Source organism: Sturnira hondurensis, unplaced genomic scaffold, assembly GCF_014824575.4.
Source record: "Sturnira hondurensis isolate 20B ecotype Veracruz unplaced genomic scaffold, ASM1482457v3 Scaffold0004322, whole genome shotgun sequence".
Taxonomy (NCBI): domain Eukaryota; kingdom Metazoa; phylum Chordata; class Mammalia; order Chiroptera; family Phyllostomidae; genus Sturnira; species Sturnira hondurensis.
In genome coordinates this window covers 620,069-637,127 of record NW_028076953.1, presented here as the reverse complement: position 1 = coordinate 637,127, position 17,059 = coordinate 620,069, and the positions used below count along the sequence as shown (strand labels likewise).

General features: G+C 42.4%; 1 protein-coding gene across 4 annotated transcripts in view; it reads right to left on the bottom strand.

Annotated features, from left to right (window-relative positions):
* Positions 1 to 17,059, bottom strand: part of LRRC8D (leucine rich repeat containing 8 VRAC subunit D) — a 116,003-nt gene that overhangs the window by 85,082 nt on the left and 13,862 nt on the right. For 2 of the 4 annotated variants that reach the window (XM_037045461.1, XM_037045460.1), the window contains exon 2: positions 8,774 to 8,921. The exons of 1 other annotated variant lie outside the window; for it this stretch is intronic. The gene's annotated coding sequence lies outside the window, so the exon portion shown is untranslated. Of the gene's footprint in view, positions 1 to 8,773; positions 8,922 to 9,189; positions 9,317 to 17,059 lie in introns of those variants that run through there. One more of the 4 variants, XM_037045462.1, reaches the window with a different exon arrangement.

The following is a 17,059-nucleotide window of genomic DNA, read 5'->3' as shown; positions in this document are numbered from 1 at the left end:
TGAGCTTCCGAAGAGGCTTCGGAAGACATGGCATGTAATTTCCTCCACTGAAAAATGAGGAAAATGAGTCTCAGAGGTATCAGTTGACTTCCCAGAGGCCATTCCCTGTCAGTGGAAGAACTAAGTCTACAATCCAAGTTCCCTAATACTCAACCTACTTCTCCTTTTGTCCTATTTTTCCTCCCTTCCCCCTCCATCCTTAAGCTTCCTTAAGTCACTATCTTAACATTTCAGACAAGGACTGTGTATTTTATTTTAAAAGGTCATTTATAATATTCATCATACTCTATCAACCAGAAAACAAAACAAAACAAAACAAACGAAACACCAGCAGCACCCAATCTCCGCGGACAAAATCCCAACTGGGCCCTCAATGACATGCGACTATTACTCACCCTAAATCGATGAGCTCCTTTTTCCAAGCTAATTGTCACAAACTTTCAAATGTCTTCTGCAGGCCTCCTCACTCTCAGCAGATTTCATCTGCTCCTACTTTACTGAGAAAACACAAGTCATTAGGAATGAACTTTCTCAACCTCCTTCCCTTCCACTTGCACACTAATCTACCATCATACATATCTTTATCGTGTCCTCGCCTGTCCCAAAGGAATGAATGTCTCTATTCCCTGCCAAGACAAGTCCCTATTCTGAGCACACTGGGACTCCGGACTCGGCCACCCTGTCTTTTCTGGAACCACACTCCACGAGTTTATCCTTCTTCTACATCTAATCACTCCCGTATTCTCAACCAAAATATAAGGAAACAAAAGACAAACAGCCTGGTGCTCAATATTACTACCTTTTTTGGGGTGGATTTTCTGAATTCTCAATTCTTTCTCCTTTTGTCTGCTCCAAATCTGGTGCTCTGGCCATCCCTGGTGGATCTCAACTGCATTCAGGGGTAAAACCATCAGCTTCAGTCACCTTCCATTGCATGTCTCCAGCCCTGACTTCTCCCCTGGGGCCTGGGCCTCTCAAAGATCAGCCAGACACCACACAGGCAACCGACTTTACTTCCAATTGAACGGACTATTCTCTCTCCACTCTTGCTCCTCTTGTGTTTTCCACCCTGACAAGGAAGGGTTTTCCACCCTTCACACAATCAATCCTCCCAGCCAGAGACATCAAGAGGCATCTTTCTTCTTCCTCCCTCCCACTTTCCATCAAGTCAGTAATTCTTTCTCCTAAATAATGCTCAAATCCACCCTCTTTTCTTTCCCACCACCATCACCACCTTAGTTCCAGTCTTCACGACTTCTACTTGCATTATTTAAATAGCACTGGACTTCTCCTTGCTTCCTGTTCACACTCTCATAAGACAGTAAGTTAAGCATTTATTTCACTTTTGATGGTCCCACAATTCCCTCAGGAAAAAGTCCACACTGCCAGAAGTAGCATGTATGGCCCAAAACAGGGCTGGACCAAGAATGAGCACCAAAAGGCACCTCCAGCCTCTTCTCCCCACTGCACCATGGTCTCTCTGCTCCGGTCTCTCATACTGTGTGTTCCTTCGCACACTGAGCAATTCCGGGCTCTGAACATGTGCTGTTTCTTCTGTCCCCTTCCCTCCCCTGTTCGGCCTAACAAACAATCCTATCTTGTCCCTTCAATATTCAGCACCAAAATCCCCTTCTATATGAATTATTTCCTTGCTAACAGGAATACAAATCACTCTCTCTTTTGCAGCCCACTCTCCATGACTATTTATCACATTGTATTGCTGTAAAGTGCCTCACATTCTGAGATCCAGTTAATGATTTATACATCTATCTTCTGAGGTCGGGTACTTTGTCGCATACACATTGTATCTTCGGAACTTAGCACAATGACTGGTACACAGCAGGTAGGAGGAAGAGAGATAAGGGAAGGAGGATTTAAGTTCAGAGCTCAGCAAATGTCTGAATGGACGAAGCAGCTTGGCTGTCAATGCTATCAGAATAATTGAACAAGAGAGAAGGATGGTAAGACAGGTGGATCTGACAGCTGTGAGGTGAGCACACGAACCTGAATAAGAAATGGAAAACACCCGCCCTGATGAAGTTCTCTCTTGGGTATGTAAGTTCAGTCAGGTCAAGAGCTGCGGCTGTTCTACTCAAACTCAGGTGAATACCTAATAAATCCTGTTTAATGCACAGTAGAACAATTCTAACAGCCCAAGGTCACTGCTCTTATCTATCTAAATAGGTTTTGGACTCTGGGACAATCTACATTATAATTTTATTGGACTTTGTGCAAGCTTAATAAATTTTAGTAGTTAGCCCTGGCTGGTGTAGCTCAGTGGACTGAGCGCGGGCCTGCAAACCAAAGGATCGCAGTTTGATTCCCAGTCAGGGCACATGCCTGGGTTGCAGGCCAGTTCCCAGCAGGGGACGCATGAGAGGTAACCATAAATTGATATTTCTCTCCCCCTCCCCTTCCCCTTTAAAATAAATAAATACATAATAATTTAAAAAGTTCTTTAAAAAATTTTACTAGTTAGACTAAAACTCTCTTTTATTTCCACAAAGCACCTTAAAAACTGCAAACAAAACAAAAATAAAATACAATGTAATTCTGGCACTGGTAGGTAAGGGTAACATCTTTGACTGTTTACCAATGTAATTCTGGCACTGGTAGCTAAGGGTACATCTTTGACTTTAGATGAACCCTGTCATGCAATATCTATTTTGACACCACAATTTGCCCCACCCACAATAATTTCAAATTCACTTATAATAATAGGCCATGTTATGTACAACATGCTTTCATCATGTTTCATAAACTAAGGAAGAAGTACCCCGTATTCTGTGTAGGGATATAAATGCCTATTTACCAAACAAGGTGACCTAGCATTCAGTGTGACATAGACCGGAGACTGGAAGAAGAATGAGACCCAGTGAACTGAGTACAGAGTGGAGAAAAGTAAACTTGGAGAACATAGCTGAAACTGGCGATGTTTTCCCATTAATAAAGGGACATCTATAATTAACAGGCTTTCAAGAGTATTCAGCCATGTATTACAGCATCGCACCTCATAAAACATTCATTCAAAAGCCACACCAGGAAGGCACATCCCAGCTTGATAAGCACATGCAGAGAACTGAGGAAGAAAGAGAAGCCTTTGAAGCGAGACACCCACTGCCCTACACAGATGACCAAGTGTGAGAGACAGCCACAATTGCTAAAAATAAAAATAAAACTGAGAAGAAAATGTAATGTTAGGAAGGTTAAAGTTAAATTGTTAATAAATAAGTAAATTACAGAGAATGTTCCCAGAGAAGTAAACACATTTCTAGAAAATACGTTTGCAGATGTAAAGAGTTAATAACACAGATGCAATGGCAAGAAATCTAACACAGTTTTGAACTTTTAAATTGATATCAGTCACTCTACTAAAAGCAAGTAATACAAATGTACATGTAACAAGACACACTGCAAAACCACAGTAATTTAAACGTCTATCAACTACCCGGGAACACACAAGTCTGCCACGTGGACTAGAGACCTTGTGAAGAGGTCTGCCTGGATGGGCACTCGTTCATGTGCTGGAGGGGCACCGAAAAGTCTCTGGAGAACGGACTGTTTGCAAAGGAGTGATGGGGGAAACCGGCTCACAGTTATGACCAGTTTTTTAAAAATCAAAATCCTATCTCCAGTTCCAGATAATTGAAAAAACCCAAATAAGAGTAAACTTACAAAGCTAATGAAGTGGAAAGAGACTATATATTGTAAGCCCAGAACAGAAAAAAAAAATCTTAAGTAACTCAAAATGCATAGACGGCAATATTAAAAATTGGTGAGTTTGACTACATTAAAATTAAAGATTTGTTGTTTTGTTGTTCGTTAGTTAATAAAATGTACCATAGGCCAAGTTATCAGGCAAATGATGTACTAGGAGAAATAGCTCCAATATCTACAGGTAACAAGAGATTAACTTCTAGAATGTACAAGGAACTCTACAAGAACTCTTTTAAGGAGCTTCTTACAGGAGAAAGGGAGGAGACCCAATTCACAGAAGAGGAAAATTAAATTAAGTAAATGAAGAGATGCTCAACTTTACCTGAAATCAAAGAGGCAAAATTAAACCAGGAGGTACAATTAATATCCATCGAATTGGATAAAATCAGAAAAGTTAATTTTAAAAAAGGAATCATCATGTAGTATTCCCATGGAGGCATAAACCTGACAACAATATGCAGAGTTCCTAGTCAAATCAGTGTGCTTATTTATTTTCTAAGACCCAGCACTAGTGCTTTGGACAATACTGCCTCAAAAAACTCTCACCAATAGATTTAACATACCTAGGCTCCTCAAGAATAAAGCAAACTCATACTGCATGGAAACCCAAAATATTTATAAGAGGTTGAATCTATGTCTCCATTTCTAAAGTCTGCATTTTCTCTATAATTTTAATAGAACCTCTGTGGAAAGGGTAGGTAAGATTAAACACAATGTTAACGTTTCTCTTTACAGTTGAGCTTAAGGACAGAGCAAGACGCAGACAGGATGCTTCCATGTGGGGACCAAGGGACTTGGACCCAAGTCTGCACGACTTGGGTGAGTTACAAGCTCCTTCTCAGGGTGATCACTTTGTATATATAAAGGGTATATAACTGTCTGATCACTATAGTGTACACCAGAAACTGATAAAATATTGTATGTTACCCGTAATTAAATTTTTTTTAAAGTTTTAAAAAAAGACGACCCCATAAAAAAAGTTGTAACTGCTGTCTGCCTTGGTTTCATCATCTGTAAAACGGGGATATTCCCTACCCTGCGCAGCACTAAAAGGATCAGACGTAATTCATGTAAACCGTTTAGCACACACAAAGTGTTCAATAAGTAGGAAGTCGGTTTTTCCACTAGAAAAAAGAACCTCATCTACCAGCCCTACCAGATTTTGGTGTCCTGCCTACCCCATCTTACTCAGAATACCCAAGCCACAGCAACACGCACAGAAACCAGAGGCTGATTCAACATGAACCTACATGTCAGCTTCTTCCACTACAGAACAGAAATAAGGAATCTCTCTCCTTCCATACCTTTACTGAAAACTGAAAAGGATATAGCTGGGAAGCCTCTTTTAGCTTCCGGGAATTCAATAAGGCTGCTGGTGGCAGTAACTGGGACAGTGATGATTCTGCAAATGGTGTCAGAGTCCTAACTCTACACACGCAAGGAGGGGCGACTCTAGAGGTTCTCCTGGGAACATGCTCTTAGAAGAAACGCAGTTCCCTGTGACTGAGTAACTAACTGTAAGACCTCCAAGCTAACCATGAAAAACAATTAACCCAGAAACCAGGCGTTACACATCACATACTTAATGTACAATAAAGAGGAAAGTTTCCACCTGGGAATCTTTATAACCTGATGGGTAACACACCGCACAGTTTACATGTCCAGGTCGGTATTTTTGGCCTGGAGAAGCTGTTTTTCTTTGGTCCTGACTTCCACCTGAGGGCTTCAGGGTCCTGGCGGGGGTCTGTAGACCAAATGCATCTCACACATATATGTGCTCCCATTTAACAAATCCAGGAGATGCTGTGATCATTATTTACCATATACATTCAGCTGAGTGATATTAACTGTTACTTTGTCCCTAAATATTAGCAATCATCAGAATAAGAAGTAAAACTGAACAAGTCAAAACCAGAGCGGTAAATAAAAGCTTCCTGATTTTTGTAATGGCTGAAAACCACTGCTTTACAGTTTACAATTTCTAACTGAAGATAACTTCTATTTCATAACAGAAATGAAGAAAAAAGAGGGGGATTTGAAAAAATAAAAATCCAAACACATTCATCTCCACTCCTAGTCCTCTCTTGGCCATAAACTTTTCCTTGGCATTTAACATCAAAGCTAGTTACCCTTTCATCCTTAGTTCACAAGCTACAGCAACCACCCCAAACACAGAGCCATGGCAGTGCATCGTGTATTAAGAAAATATACATGTCATCTCATCCCTCACTTACAAGAGAAGGATCATTCAACATATCTCTCTTCCTCCCTACTTCCTTCTCCTTCTCCTGATGCCTTAAAGTAATTCTATAGAGGTGAAGTTACAGATCACTACAGATATGCAATTGTTGAAAAAATATTTCATATAGCACTTTCTGGTCCAGTGAAAATGTACCCCAAGTTTTAATTTATATTCCTCTCAATACACCATAAAGCACTAGGTAAAGAGAGCCTCAACTTTAAGCACTGCAAAGAAAAGATAAAGTTTTCATTTGAGGAATATTACAAAAGTATTTAATGTGCAATTCTAAGAGTACAAGGGGGTCTGCCTCTGTCTTTCTGTAATATACGCTTTTCAGTGGGTTATCCTGAACTAGATAGAGTGAGGAGCTGGGAAGCTATGGGTGGTGGTGTAGTATGTAAGTATGGTAGGCAGATGTAGGGAGCACCATAGCCATCATTTGTTAATTTATTATCTCTCTTCTGGGATGTAAACTGTCCTACAGATAAATCAGAAGTGTTGTTTTTTTTAATTATAAAAAGTTGAAATATGCTAACCTGACCCTTCTAAGAGATAGTGTTCACTAAACACTGAATATCTGTAAGTTAAAACATGCCATTAGAATTGTGGTAGCCAGAAAAAAAAAAAGATTCAGATATTTGTTCAAGTCCCAGCATCTCCATGTACTAATAAGATCACGAATAAGTCAATTTCCTCAACCTCAGTTTCCTCTCTCCATAAAATGAAATAAATCCTATTTCACCAGACTGTTTTAAGAAGTAACACAATATAAATGCCTATAGAAAATGTGCTCTATAAACACAAAATGGTAACCTAAAGACTCGCTATTATTTTTCCTAGGTTATTATTTAGTTATTGTTAAACTCTGCTAGAGTAGGTGTAAATCCTGTTCTTCAACTGAGAACAGGTTTGGAGGGTCTCAAAGGCTGTTCTATTTATCTTGCAGCATAGTGACGGATGCTGAAGAAAGTCATGAAATAAATTAGTGAACCAGAGGGGCAGGTGTGCACCTGGGTATAAGACAGAGGCAAAATACTATGGCTGTACAGGTCTTTCAAGAGTCCCTCTTAATGACTTGTTTTCACTTTTACCTCATGATGTACTTGGTAAAACAAGAAGCATAAGCACAACCAGTTTACAATTAAATTGAAATTTTAGAAGCTCGCCTCTATGTTTCTAGAAAAAGATGAAATTGCTGAATTCTCATAGTGCATCTTGGCTACTTACTGCTAACAAATCATCAATTATTGATATTATCACAAATGCTCAAAGCAGCTGCATTTCAAAAGAGATAAGAGTTCTGAAGGACTATTGGAATAATGGGATCTTATCATTCAAATTCCTGCCACACTGCTTACAGAGAAGAAAGAGGGAAGGAGCAATACAAATTTACCAGGCTGCCTGACTACAAAAGGTTTTCCTTTCACAGCAAAAATTAATTATGTAGTAAACATTTTATTATAAAACTTTCAAGTTAGAATGGTACAGTCAAGCATCTGACATCATGAATTTAAATATTATAGCTAACCCTGCTTCCTGAGGAAGCTTGGTAGTCCAATAATCTGAAGGCACTAAATGCATGTAATACTGTCATTATTCACTTCCCTCCATGCTACAGAAAGAGACCTTTCTTTGCAGAATCTTACTTTCCTTCCCATATCATTTGTTCACATCCTTTCTATCACAATACTGTAAGAAGGTGTTACTTGCTTCAACATTGTTCAAGCATTTAATTTGAGGCCTGATGACAGAATTCTTGTCAAACGGATTTCTCTCAGCCAATCTACTTTCCCTGGTGTCTCTCCAAAGAGTTTTACCAGGTAGATAAACACCGGTGGAGAAACAAGCTGGGCTTTCACTGGGGGAGAAGTCAGTCTGACTTAGTCTGTAGAGATGGGACTTGCCAGGGAAATGAAGCAGCAAAAAGTCTGTGCGTAAAACCAACCTTCTGCTCTAGCATTTTGTTTTCCACCTATGAGATGAAGCAAGATAAGAACATGAAATTATAACCACCTGGTGAATTTTTAAAAAGTCATCCTGAATTTTACTCTGATGAAAAATGGAATGTAATGAAGAAAGATCTTTAAAGTGCCCTCTCTGTCTCAGCAAGGGAGCCTGGCTAAGAAACCACAACTCAAATTAATAAGCCAGACACCAGACTAAACAGCTCAGAACTAGCCGTCCCTCATTCCTGGTCCCTACCTTTCCGGTGTGTGTCTGCATCACTAATTCCTTCAGTTCCCAATATCCTGGCTCTCCCGAAATTAAAAGCAAAGAGCAGACTCCTCTGTTTCACCGGTTTAAGAAGTGGGATTTCTGAGCCAGGACACCAAGACTCTTGTTCTCCCTTCCACCTTACAGTTCACCTACAGCTCATCCTCTTCCCCAGCCTAGGACCCCATCTCACACTAGCACGCACCATCCTTACACCCACGCCTCCCAGAACATTCATGGAGATAAACCCAGGCCACCAAGTGAAGAACAAAGAGCCACTGCTTCAGGCAGCAGCAGTGGCAGCAGGAAAGGGCGGCTGGGGACTCCTGGGCACAGGCAGCCCAGCCTGGAAAGCTCCTGCCTAGTGTGCTTGGGGAGACCCCGCCCGGGTTCTGCACCCCAGCGGCGCTGCGACGGAGTTTGGCAGAGACCCTTCGGGGGGGAAAAAAGCAGTACGTGGGGCACAACCAAGAAAATGCATGAAGTCTGGCTGCAGCACGGAGCTGGAGATCCGGCTCAGCGGCACTTGGGCGGGCGGCAGCCAGTGACAGCCCAGCGCCCTGCCACGGCGGCGGCGGCTCCCGACCCGGCCCCACGCACCTGGACCAGGCGGCCACCCTGCTCCCTCAGGGCGCTCTCCGGGGACTTGGCTTCCGGTGGGCTCCGCAGGCTGGAACCCGCCGCAACGCGGAGACTTCACTCCTCCATCCTGGGACCCGGCAGCACGTTACAGACAGCCGTGCACTTCCTGTTTGAAAACACAGGGGAGAGAAAGAGCGAGCGTGTTGGCAGAGTGGAGGGAGGGGCGCAGGCCGGCGCGCGGGGAGGCCGAGGGGGCTGCGGGTTGCGTCACCGCAGCCCTCCTAGCCATGGTGGGCACCCGGCGCTTGGACCCGCCACACCAGCGACCCACGAGCTGGCTCCCCGGGGCCCGGGCCTCCCCCTGCCGGCGGCCGCCCAGCGTGCGCAGCCCTTCCGTTTCCAGCCCAGCCGAGGTCTCCCCTCCCCACATGTACCTAGTCTATCCACTGCATGCTTCCTCCCGGTGTTCTGAGTGCAGTCTGCCTGCGTTTTCCTCCTTTCCTCTCCTCCCCTTCCCTGCCCTAAAAAAATCGCCTTGAGGAAGGTGTAAAGACAAGACTGAGCTTTCACAGGGGCGTGGAGGCTGGGTTTATGCAAAATTTTAAAGTTAACAGCCACATCCCAGTATATCGTCTGCAGTCTCTTTCAGCCCCAAGAGCCTTAGGATGGGAAACTGCTTGTCTTGCCCCTGGCTGACTCAGAGAGTGCCCACAGCTGCCAGGAACTGGGAGGGGGAAAGTATTCTGGGTCCCTAAGCTCTCTGTACTGGGATCCTCCACCTCACACTCCTCGAAAACATATACCAGTTTCACGCAAAAGACAATGGTGTAGTACCTTCTTCCAGAAAACAAGTATTTGTGCATAATCGCTGAGCAGTTCCAAAATTCTGGGTTTATGATCATTTTGTTAACCTCTGACTTAGGTGAACTTCAGGGTAGTGTTCAAAAAACAGTGAACAGATGGTTTAAGAATCTGCCATGTGCAGAGGGCGCCAGCTCTAGGTGCCTGTGTCAGTGTTCAGTGGCCAGGTTCCGGGATTCCAGGTGTGGACGGCTTCATTGTACCCTGCCTGCCCTTGCACACGAATCTATCAGGTTACAGGGCATTTACAGGACTGTCTCCAACACACAGCTCCTTTTATCAAGCGAATGGCTTAAATAAAAAGCTAGTTATGTCTCAAAACTCAACAAGAAAAGAGAATATAAAGGAAGATTATTCTACATTTAAAAAGCTAAACTGTGACTGAAGTAGAAAGAAACTGATGGACATAAAGCTCCTATTCAGTGCTAGATTGCATCTCACTTTAATCCTCTTAGTCCAAACATTTCCCCACAAATCTGCAAAAAATCCTGTTCTGAAATTGTTCCAATGACTCAGCTACAAGGTGGTCAAGCGGGGAGTTGAGTAACATGTCTTCCCTAAGTATGAAATCTGGACCACTTCCTCTACACTGCACTAATTCTGGGAGAAAAACCACATCTAGTGACCAACCATTTGTGATCCACTCATTCATCTTCGAAGATCCTGCAACTTACATGCTCTCATTCTCTAGGAGCTAGGTTCCTACCCACCTAAATGAATAATATGTAGCTGGATTAACTTGAGCAGAGGACACTGTGCTCTTTCTCATTATCTACTCACTGGCTCTGTCGGCCTTTTCAGAATTACTCTGTGGCGAAAGTTCAAAAGGTTCTAGGATAGCTACTCATGTGCCAAGGTACAAAGTCTGTCCAATTTAGAACCTAATCGGCTGACTAATATTGTTTCTTGAATTATTTTTCTGTAACTGGGCCTTTTAAAGAAGAAGGCAAAAAAAAAAAAAGACATGCATAGCCTCAACTTTCACTAAAACTGTTAAAAATTTTTTTCATTTCCTTCTGCTTTAGCATGTAGTTTAGACTCACCTGTCAGGAGCATGCAGCTATCATCCTCCTGATGAGACATGAAATGGAGGACATATTAAAAGATGATTAAGAATCTTGGCAATGGTGAGACCTCAGACACTTGCAGACAGAGAGAGAGACACTTGCAGAGGGAGAAAGTGAGTGCTTTTGTTGTGTCTCCAGATAAACAGCACTTCACTAAGCCGCACGGGCTCTGGAGCTGCACAGCACATGCAGTTCTCATATGAAGGCTGGGTCCTCACGATGGCAGGGGCTGGGGGTTGGTGTGGAGATGCATCGCCATCCTTCAGATGTACACAGTGTAACTAGGGCTGATTACTAAAAGCTTCCTAATGGTTCTTAGCATCCTTTTAGGGTCCAGCTCTGCCTTTGCTGCCATCTTTATTCTTCACACTCCCTTGCTTACCCTGCACCTTTCAACTCTTCATCTCTTTTTCAAAAACTTAATGCTTCTTTCCAAAGCACTGTTATTTCTTTCCCACAGAAGGAAGGCATTTAGCTCAAAACTTCTCTGTCATTTAATAAATGCTGTCAATTTTAAACATGCAACTTGGTATTCATGCCTTTATTTCTGCTACTCATTATAACTCCAAGAGCCTAGAAGAAAAACCTCTAAAGACAAATGAGATTCTTTAAGAAAAAGCAAAATAACCATGACCATATTTAAATTAACCTTTGTGCATAGTTAGGGTAATACATCACTCCTAAGAATGCATCAGTTCCTGACATGTATCCTCACAACCACAGAGCCCGGGCATCACATTGTACCTTCCCATGGCTTATCTGTTCTCCTGTCCCGTCTGTATATGAGGAAGTGCTTCTTCCTTAGCACTACCGAGTAGAAAAGTAAAACGTGTTAAACTCACCACCTCATAAGAAGATAAAAAATATGCTCCCAGGTAAGCACAAATGAAACCACGAAAGATGAAACTGATTTTGGAAGAATGCTGGAGATTCATTTAGAAAGTCTCCACTCCTTCGGTACCACAGTCCATGGATGAAGACAGCAATACTGCGAAACCAATTTTAGAGACTCTGAACCGAGACAAGACAGTTTTCTTGATGACTAATGAGCATGTAAGAGATGTTAAACTCATGTCTGAAATGATGCTGCCTATCTCTTGTGTTAGACCATCCTTTTGTGGTTAAAAATGCTACAAGATTTTCCTTTGTGAGGATCCTTGATCATTATTATAGGGGGATTTTACAAACAAGAATGAAAAACAAGGCCTCTGGTGAGCTGAGAGTGCCTCTCTGTGCTAGCAGCCTTCACATCTGTGTCCCTGTCTGTCTTCACTTCCAGGGCAGCTCATGCATCAGGCTTCGCTGTGAAGTTCTCTGACACTCACATTCACCTCCTGGCCTCCGCAAAATCTGGGCCATGGTTTTTAAGGAAGATGTCCTGAGAGCCAGCTGGCTGGCCTGACTGGCATTTGCCCCCAGAAGGTTATTAACCATCTTCATGGAGCCAAAGTATCATTTTTCCATGGGAAAAATGCAGCAAGGGGTGAAACCATCTTATAAAATATCTGCCTGCAAGATGGTTTCAGCTCCTTTCTGTGAACAGTTTCTTGCTTTTGGGCAAGTTGGGAAGGAAAGCACTACTTAAGAGCACAGCAGGACCTGGAAGACCCAGCTGCAAGGTAGAAATGCACGGCCAGGGTGGCTGTGGGCCTGAGCTCGTGCATCCCTCAGCTTGGTGCCTCAGTTTCCTCAACTTCCAAACATGCATACAAATCACCCACACGACACTGAATCAGTAACATCTACATAGCAACCACACGTGCCCTGCCTCACTGAGTTCTCAGCACTGCCTTTGCAGGGAGGAGCTGTTATTTCTGTGTTAGAAGCAGCAGCAGAACTCAGACACTCATTTTTTTTTCAAAGCAGTAGGTAAGTAATGGAGCTAAAACTCACCCTGGGTCTGTTCTTCCTCCTTTTAATGAAAGAGAAAAGAGTGGGTGGATTTTGGCTGTGGATGCATTATTCTGTGCTGCACATCTTCTACTCAGAAGAATCTCACTTTCAAAACTCAACTTGTAATGCTCTCGTTCAACTGCATCGTGTTACTTCATCGCCTTGCCAAATTTTTGTTAAGTATAAACTATAAACATGTATCCTGCAACAAGCCAATTAATTTTAAGTCCTAGCAACATAAGTTGATATAAATTAGGTTAAATATGCTCTTGGGCTGCAGCTGCATGTGATTTTAGAAAATAAGTAAGACAGATCCACTGGTCAAACTGTGAAGGACAAAATCTTAATCCCTTTTGTTCTTTAGTTAGCATGCAACCATACATGTAACGTGGGCCACACTGACGGATGCACTGAGATTTAATGATCGGTAATATGGAAGAATAGCAAGAAACCACAAACGTTTGACTAAATGCAAATACCTGTGCACAAGTCAAGAGTATTCAAAATGTTCCCAGCATAGATTGCGAACAAGGAACAGCCTGGGGCTGTTTACTGGCAGCTGATTGTGATGTGTGTTGTGTAGACTAAACATTGTCCTGTAACACATTTTTCTTCAGAAGGCATGTTTTGTCTATTCATCTTCTGTAGTGGATGTTTCTGCTCCATTATTAAAAAATGTCTTTTATATTCTCTTTAGGCACTCATTTAAAAAGCAGTATATTAAAAATCCAACAAATTGAAAGAATTGGTCCTAACAAGTCAAATAAATATAATGTTCACTACTGAAATAAATGTTCTTAAAAAGGATTTAAAAATATATAAACATCTGTACACTACACATGTGAAAGTAGCAAAATTTGAGTTGGTAGAAAGTCGCACATTGCTGTCGATTAAATGTATTGATCCTCAATTACCTATTATAATTAAAATCTTAACAAAGAAAAGCAACTTATGAATAATTTAAAGTAGCAAAAAACTGGATACTGTAATTTTTCGTTTGCCCACAGTAGAATGGCTGAGGGAAATAGCATGGAAGAAAATCAAAGTGTCTGGGATATTCAGAAACATTACTATAAACTTTTAAAAGATGATTCATCAATTTTTATTTATTAATTTTTTTAAATTTATGGATTTGAGAAGAAGGGAGTGGGGGGAGAGGGAGAAACATCAATTTGCTGCCCCACATATGTACACATTCATTGGTTGATTCTCGTATGTGCCCTGATTAAGGGTCGAACCTGTAGCCTTGCGTATGAGGGCACATCTCTAACCAACTGAGCTACCCAGCCAAGGAAATTTTTTTATTTTTAAAATTTATCTTTTAAAGTGTAATTGTTATACAATCTTATGTTGGGTATATTACTTTCAAGTGTACAATATAGTGATTTGACATTTTTCTACCTTATAGTGTGACTACCCCACCCATTCTAGTAATCATATTAATCAATTTTTAAATGTACTGAAACAAATCCCAACCACTTTACGTGTATTGACACAATTATTCCTGACGACAACCCTGTAAAGGCAGAAATGACCATTTCCTCCATATTACAGATCAGGAAAAAAGACAGAGAAAAGAAGCTTTTGCCCAAAGTAATGCTGCTAGAAAGTATCTGAATTTGAGCAGCCTGGCTGGCCAAAGAGTGTGTTTGGAACCAACCCCCTTTACTACCATTACGGCACAACTGGATTGGGCTTGCTTTCTCCAGTATAAAAGTCCCTGGGGAACAGCCCGCAGCTACAGCAGAAGGGGCAGAGTGACTCAGAGGCTTTTCTTTTTACATCAAAAATGTAACCAGTGGTTGTAGGGAGTCAGAGACGCAGAGCCTGCTACATGCTGCTTCATAAATGAATACTGAAAAGAAAGGAAAAGACATGTGCCGACTAGAAAAGCCAAGACGAAGAGCTGCTTCCTCACCTTGACCAGAATTCTGGACTGTGAGGCTCCAGGATTGTCTGGTTACAACACAACTGAATCAGCAAGGAAAGGGAATGCATGGAAACCTCATGTACTTGGATCTCGGTGAAGCATTTGATACAGTTTCCCGTGAAGTCAGGACAGTTAAATCGACTGAAATGCATGTGGCTACAAGAACCACTCAGGAGTTAGTAGGCTCAAAAGAAGAACACTGGATATATCTACTAGTATGTGGACAAAAGAACCACAAGCAATGGTATTCAATCTGTATTCAAAAGTTAACTTAGAAATTATTCACAGTTATAATCAAATTTGCACAAAACATTCATTTGGGAGGTGTGAAAAGGGCAAATGAGGGAGAGCCAACTGACTAACCTCAATTAACAGAGGTGAGGAAAAACAAGAAATTCAGTTTCATTTTTTTGTTGGGGACCGCTCTGCCTGGTTTCAGGAGTTACAACTGCCTCCCATGGCTAAGGCAGAGTGAGCGACCCCCAGAATGGGAGCCACTAAGGAGACAAAGCTTGTCTCCAACAGCAACACTGCTTCTGCTTCATCCCCTGCCCCCAGGGCTTGGTGGGTTAGTCAGAGATGGGTAAGACCCCTGGGGGGGGGGGCAACCTAAGCCAGACACGATCATTTGGGAGGCCATCACGGAAGGACTCAGGGGGGCTGCAACAAAGAGCAAGTGATGGGCCCTCCTGCTGCGCCACCCCCCATCCTCACTATTCTGACATAACCTGAGTCCTCATTTCCATCTGGGAGAAGCGCTTCCTGGCTCTAATCCACTTAAGCCTAAAAACCTATGACTGGGAAGGTGGTGCAGTCCTTTGCCGGCTGGAGCGGGTTCCAGGGTGATCGGGCATAAGAAAGAATTCCTAAAGTCCTGTGAAGCCTGCTTTGCTAAGAGTGCTCTCATTCATATGATAAGGGTCCGAGCAGGAAATGAGTATGTCTCTCAAAGTTTCTGCAGCCCCTTTACCTGACAGACACTGATTTAGACTAAGCCCTCAGATTTCTTTGAAATGTTATCTACTGTTGGATCCTTGCCGCCTGACATTGATTGATGCACTTTACCCGCATTCCTGTGTATTAAAACCCAATAAAAGCCATTGAAAAAGAAGTTCTTGGTCTTTCTCCTCTGAGAGACTGACCACCTCTCTTCCCCAAGCATATCATGTCTTGGTAGTTTCACTTTCATCTGTGGCGGAAGGGGGGACTTTGTGGGCAAAGTTGCCTGCACAATTTTTGTGTTCCCTTTAATTTCCAGGGAGGGACGAGATGCCCAATGGGTAGTAACTGCTTCCACACCTGAAATATCAAGACTAAACCAAGTAAAGGAAGCAACAGCTTCCTTGGATATGTTCAAAACTTTTAGGACATTAGGTCTCAACTTCAAAAAGCATGATCCTCTATTATTCCAGACACCATCAATAAAGTTCCATGGGAAATAATACTTCCTTCAGCAAGAACACTTTGTTAGCAAAACCCAAAGAAATGAAGGGGCTCAGGCTGAGTTCAGAGGTCAGATGAAAATGGCAATGGTGCGTGTATAATCTGGCCCCACTACAAACACGCCACACAGGCAGAAGGTCATGAGAATGGTTAGTGAACACACGGCAAGATGACGAACAGCAGAGAAGGAAGAGAGAAGAGCCGAAACTTGGACTAACATTCTTTTTTTAAGCATAAATTATAATTTTTAAATTCTTTAATGTTGAGAAATCGCTTTTCCCTTGGTAGAACTGTTTGCTTTCCCCAAAAAAGATATTATATTTATAATGTCAGTAGTTGATTTAGAACTCGAGAAATGGCCTAAACTCAAGCTGGGTCCCAGGAAAGTACAAGTGAGCATCATTTCACGCCACTCCTAAAAGTCACCAAGGGAATCCTACATATTCCATTTCCTTCTAAACAAACAACAACAACAAAAACTTAGCACAAAGGCATAAAAATGAGAGCCATGCTCCACTGTAGACTGATGAATGGGAAAATTTATGAGAAAATGGCAATGCTCTGAAATCATTATTAATATTTATAGAGACTAAAAAACAAACCAAAAAACTTAAATACAACTTCCCCAAGGTTTGACTACTGGCCACCCCCATGGTTTAAATATCGTCCACACAATGATAAACCCAAATAAGCCTCAGCCCAGACCCTTGGCCTCAAGGCCCTAAAGCTTATGCCCCAAGCCTAGAATTACCTGCAGAACTTTGTAAACACAGGCACTCAGACCCCACCCAGACACACATCACTGAAACCCCTGCATGTTTAAGAAACCCCAGGCAGCCCTCAAGTGCAGCTGGGCAGAGGACTCTCCACTGCAGACATTTACTCCCTGCTTGACCCCCACCAGATTTACCACCAGACCAGAGCAAATGATTTCCCTTCTTGGGAACTTTCAACGGGATAACCTCTCTGTGTCTGTCCCACACTACGTTCCTGCCCTGTTCCTTCCCACATCCCTCACTCTGTCACAGCAGTTCCCCAAACACATCACGAACCTCTTTCATGTCTCCACACTTTCCTGCCCTACTGTTCCCTCACCTCTCTCACTGTTCC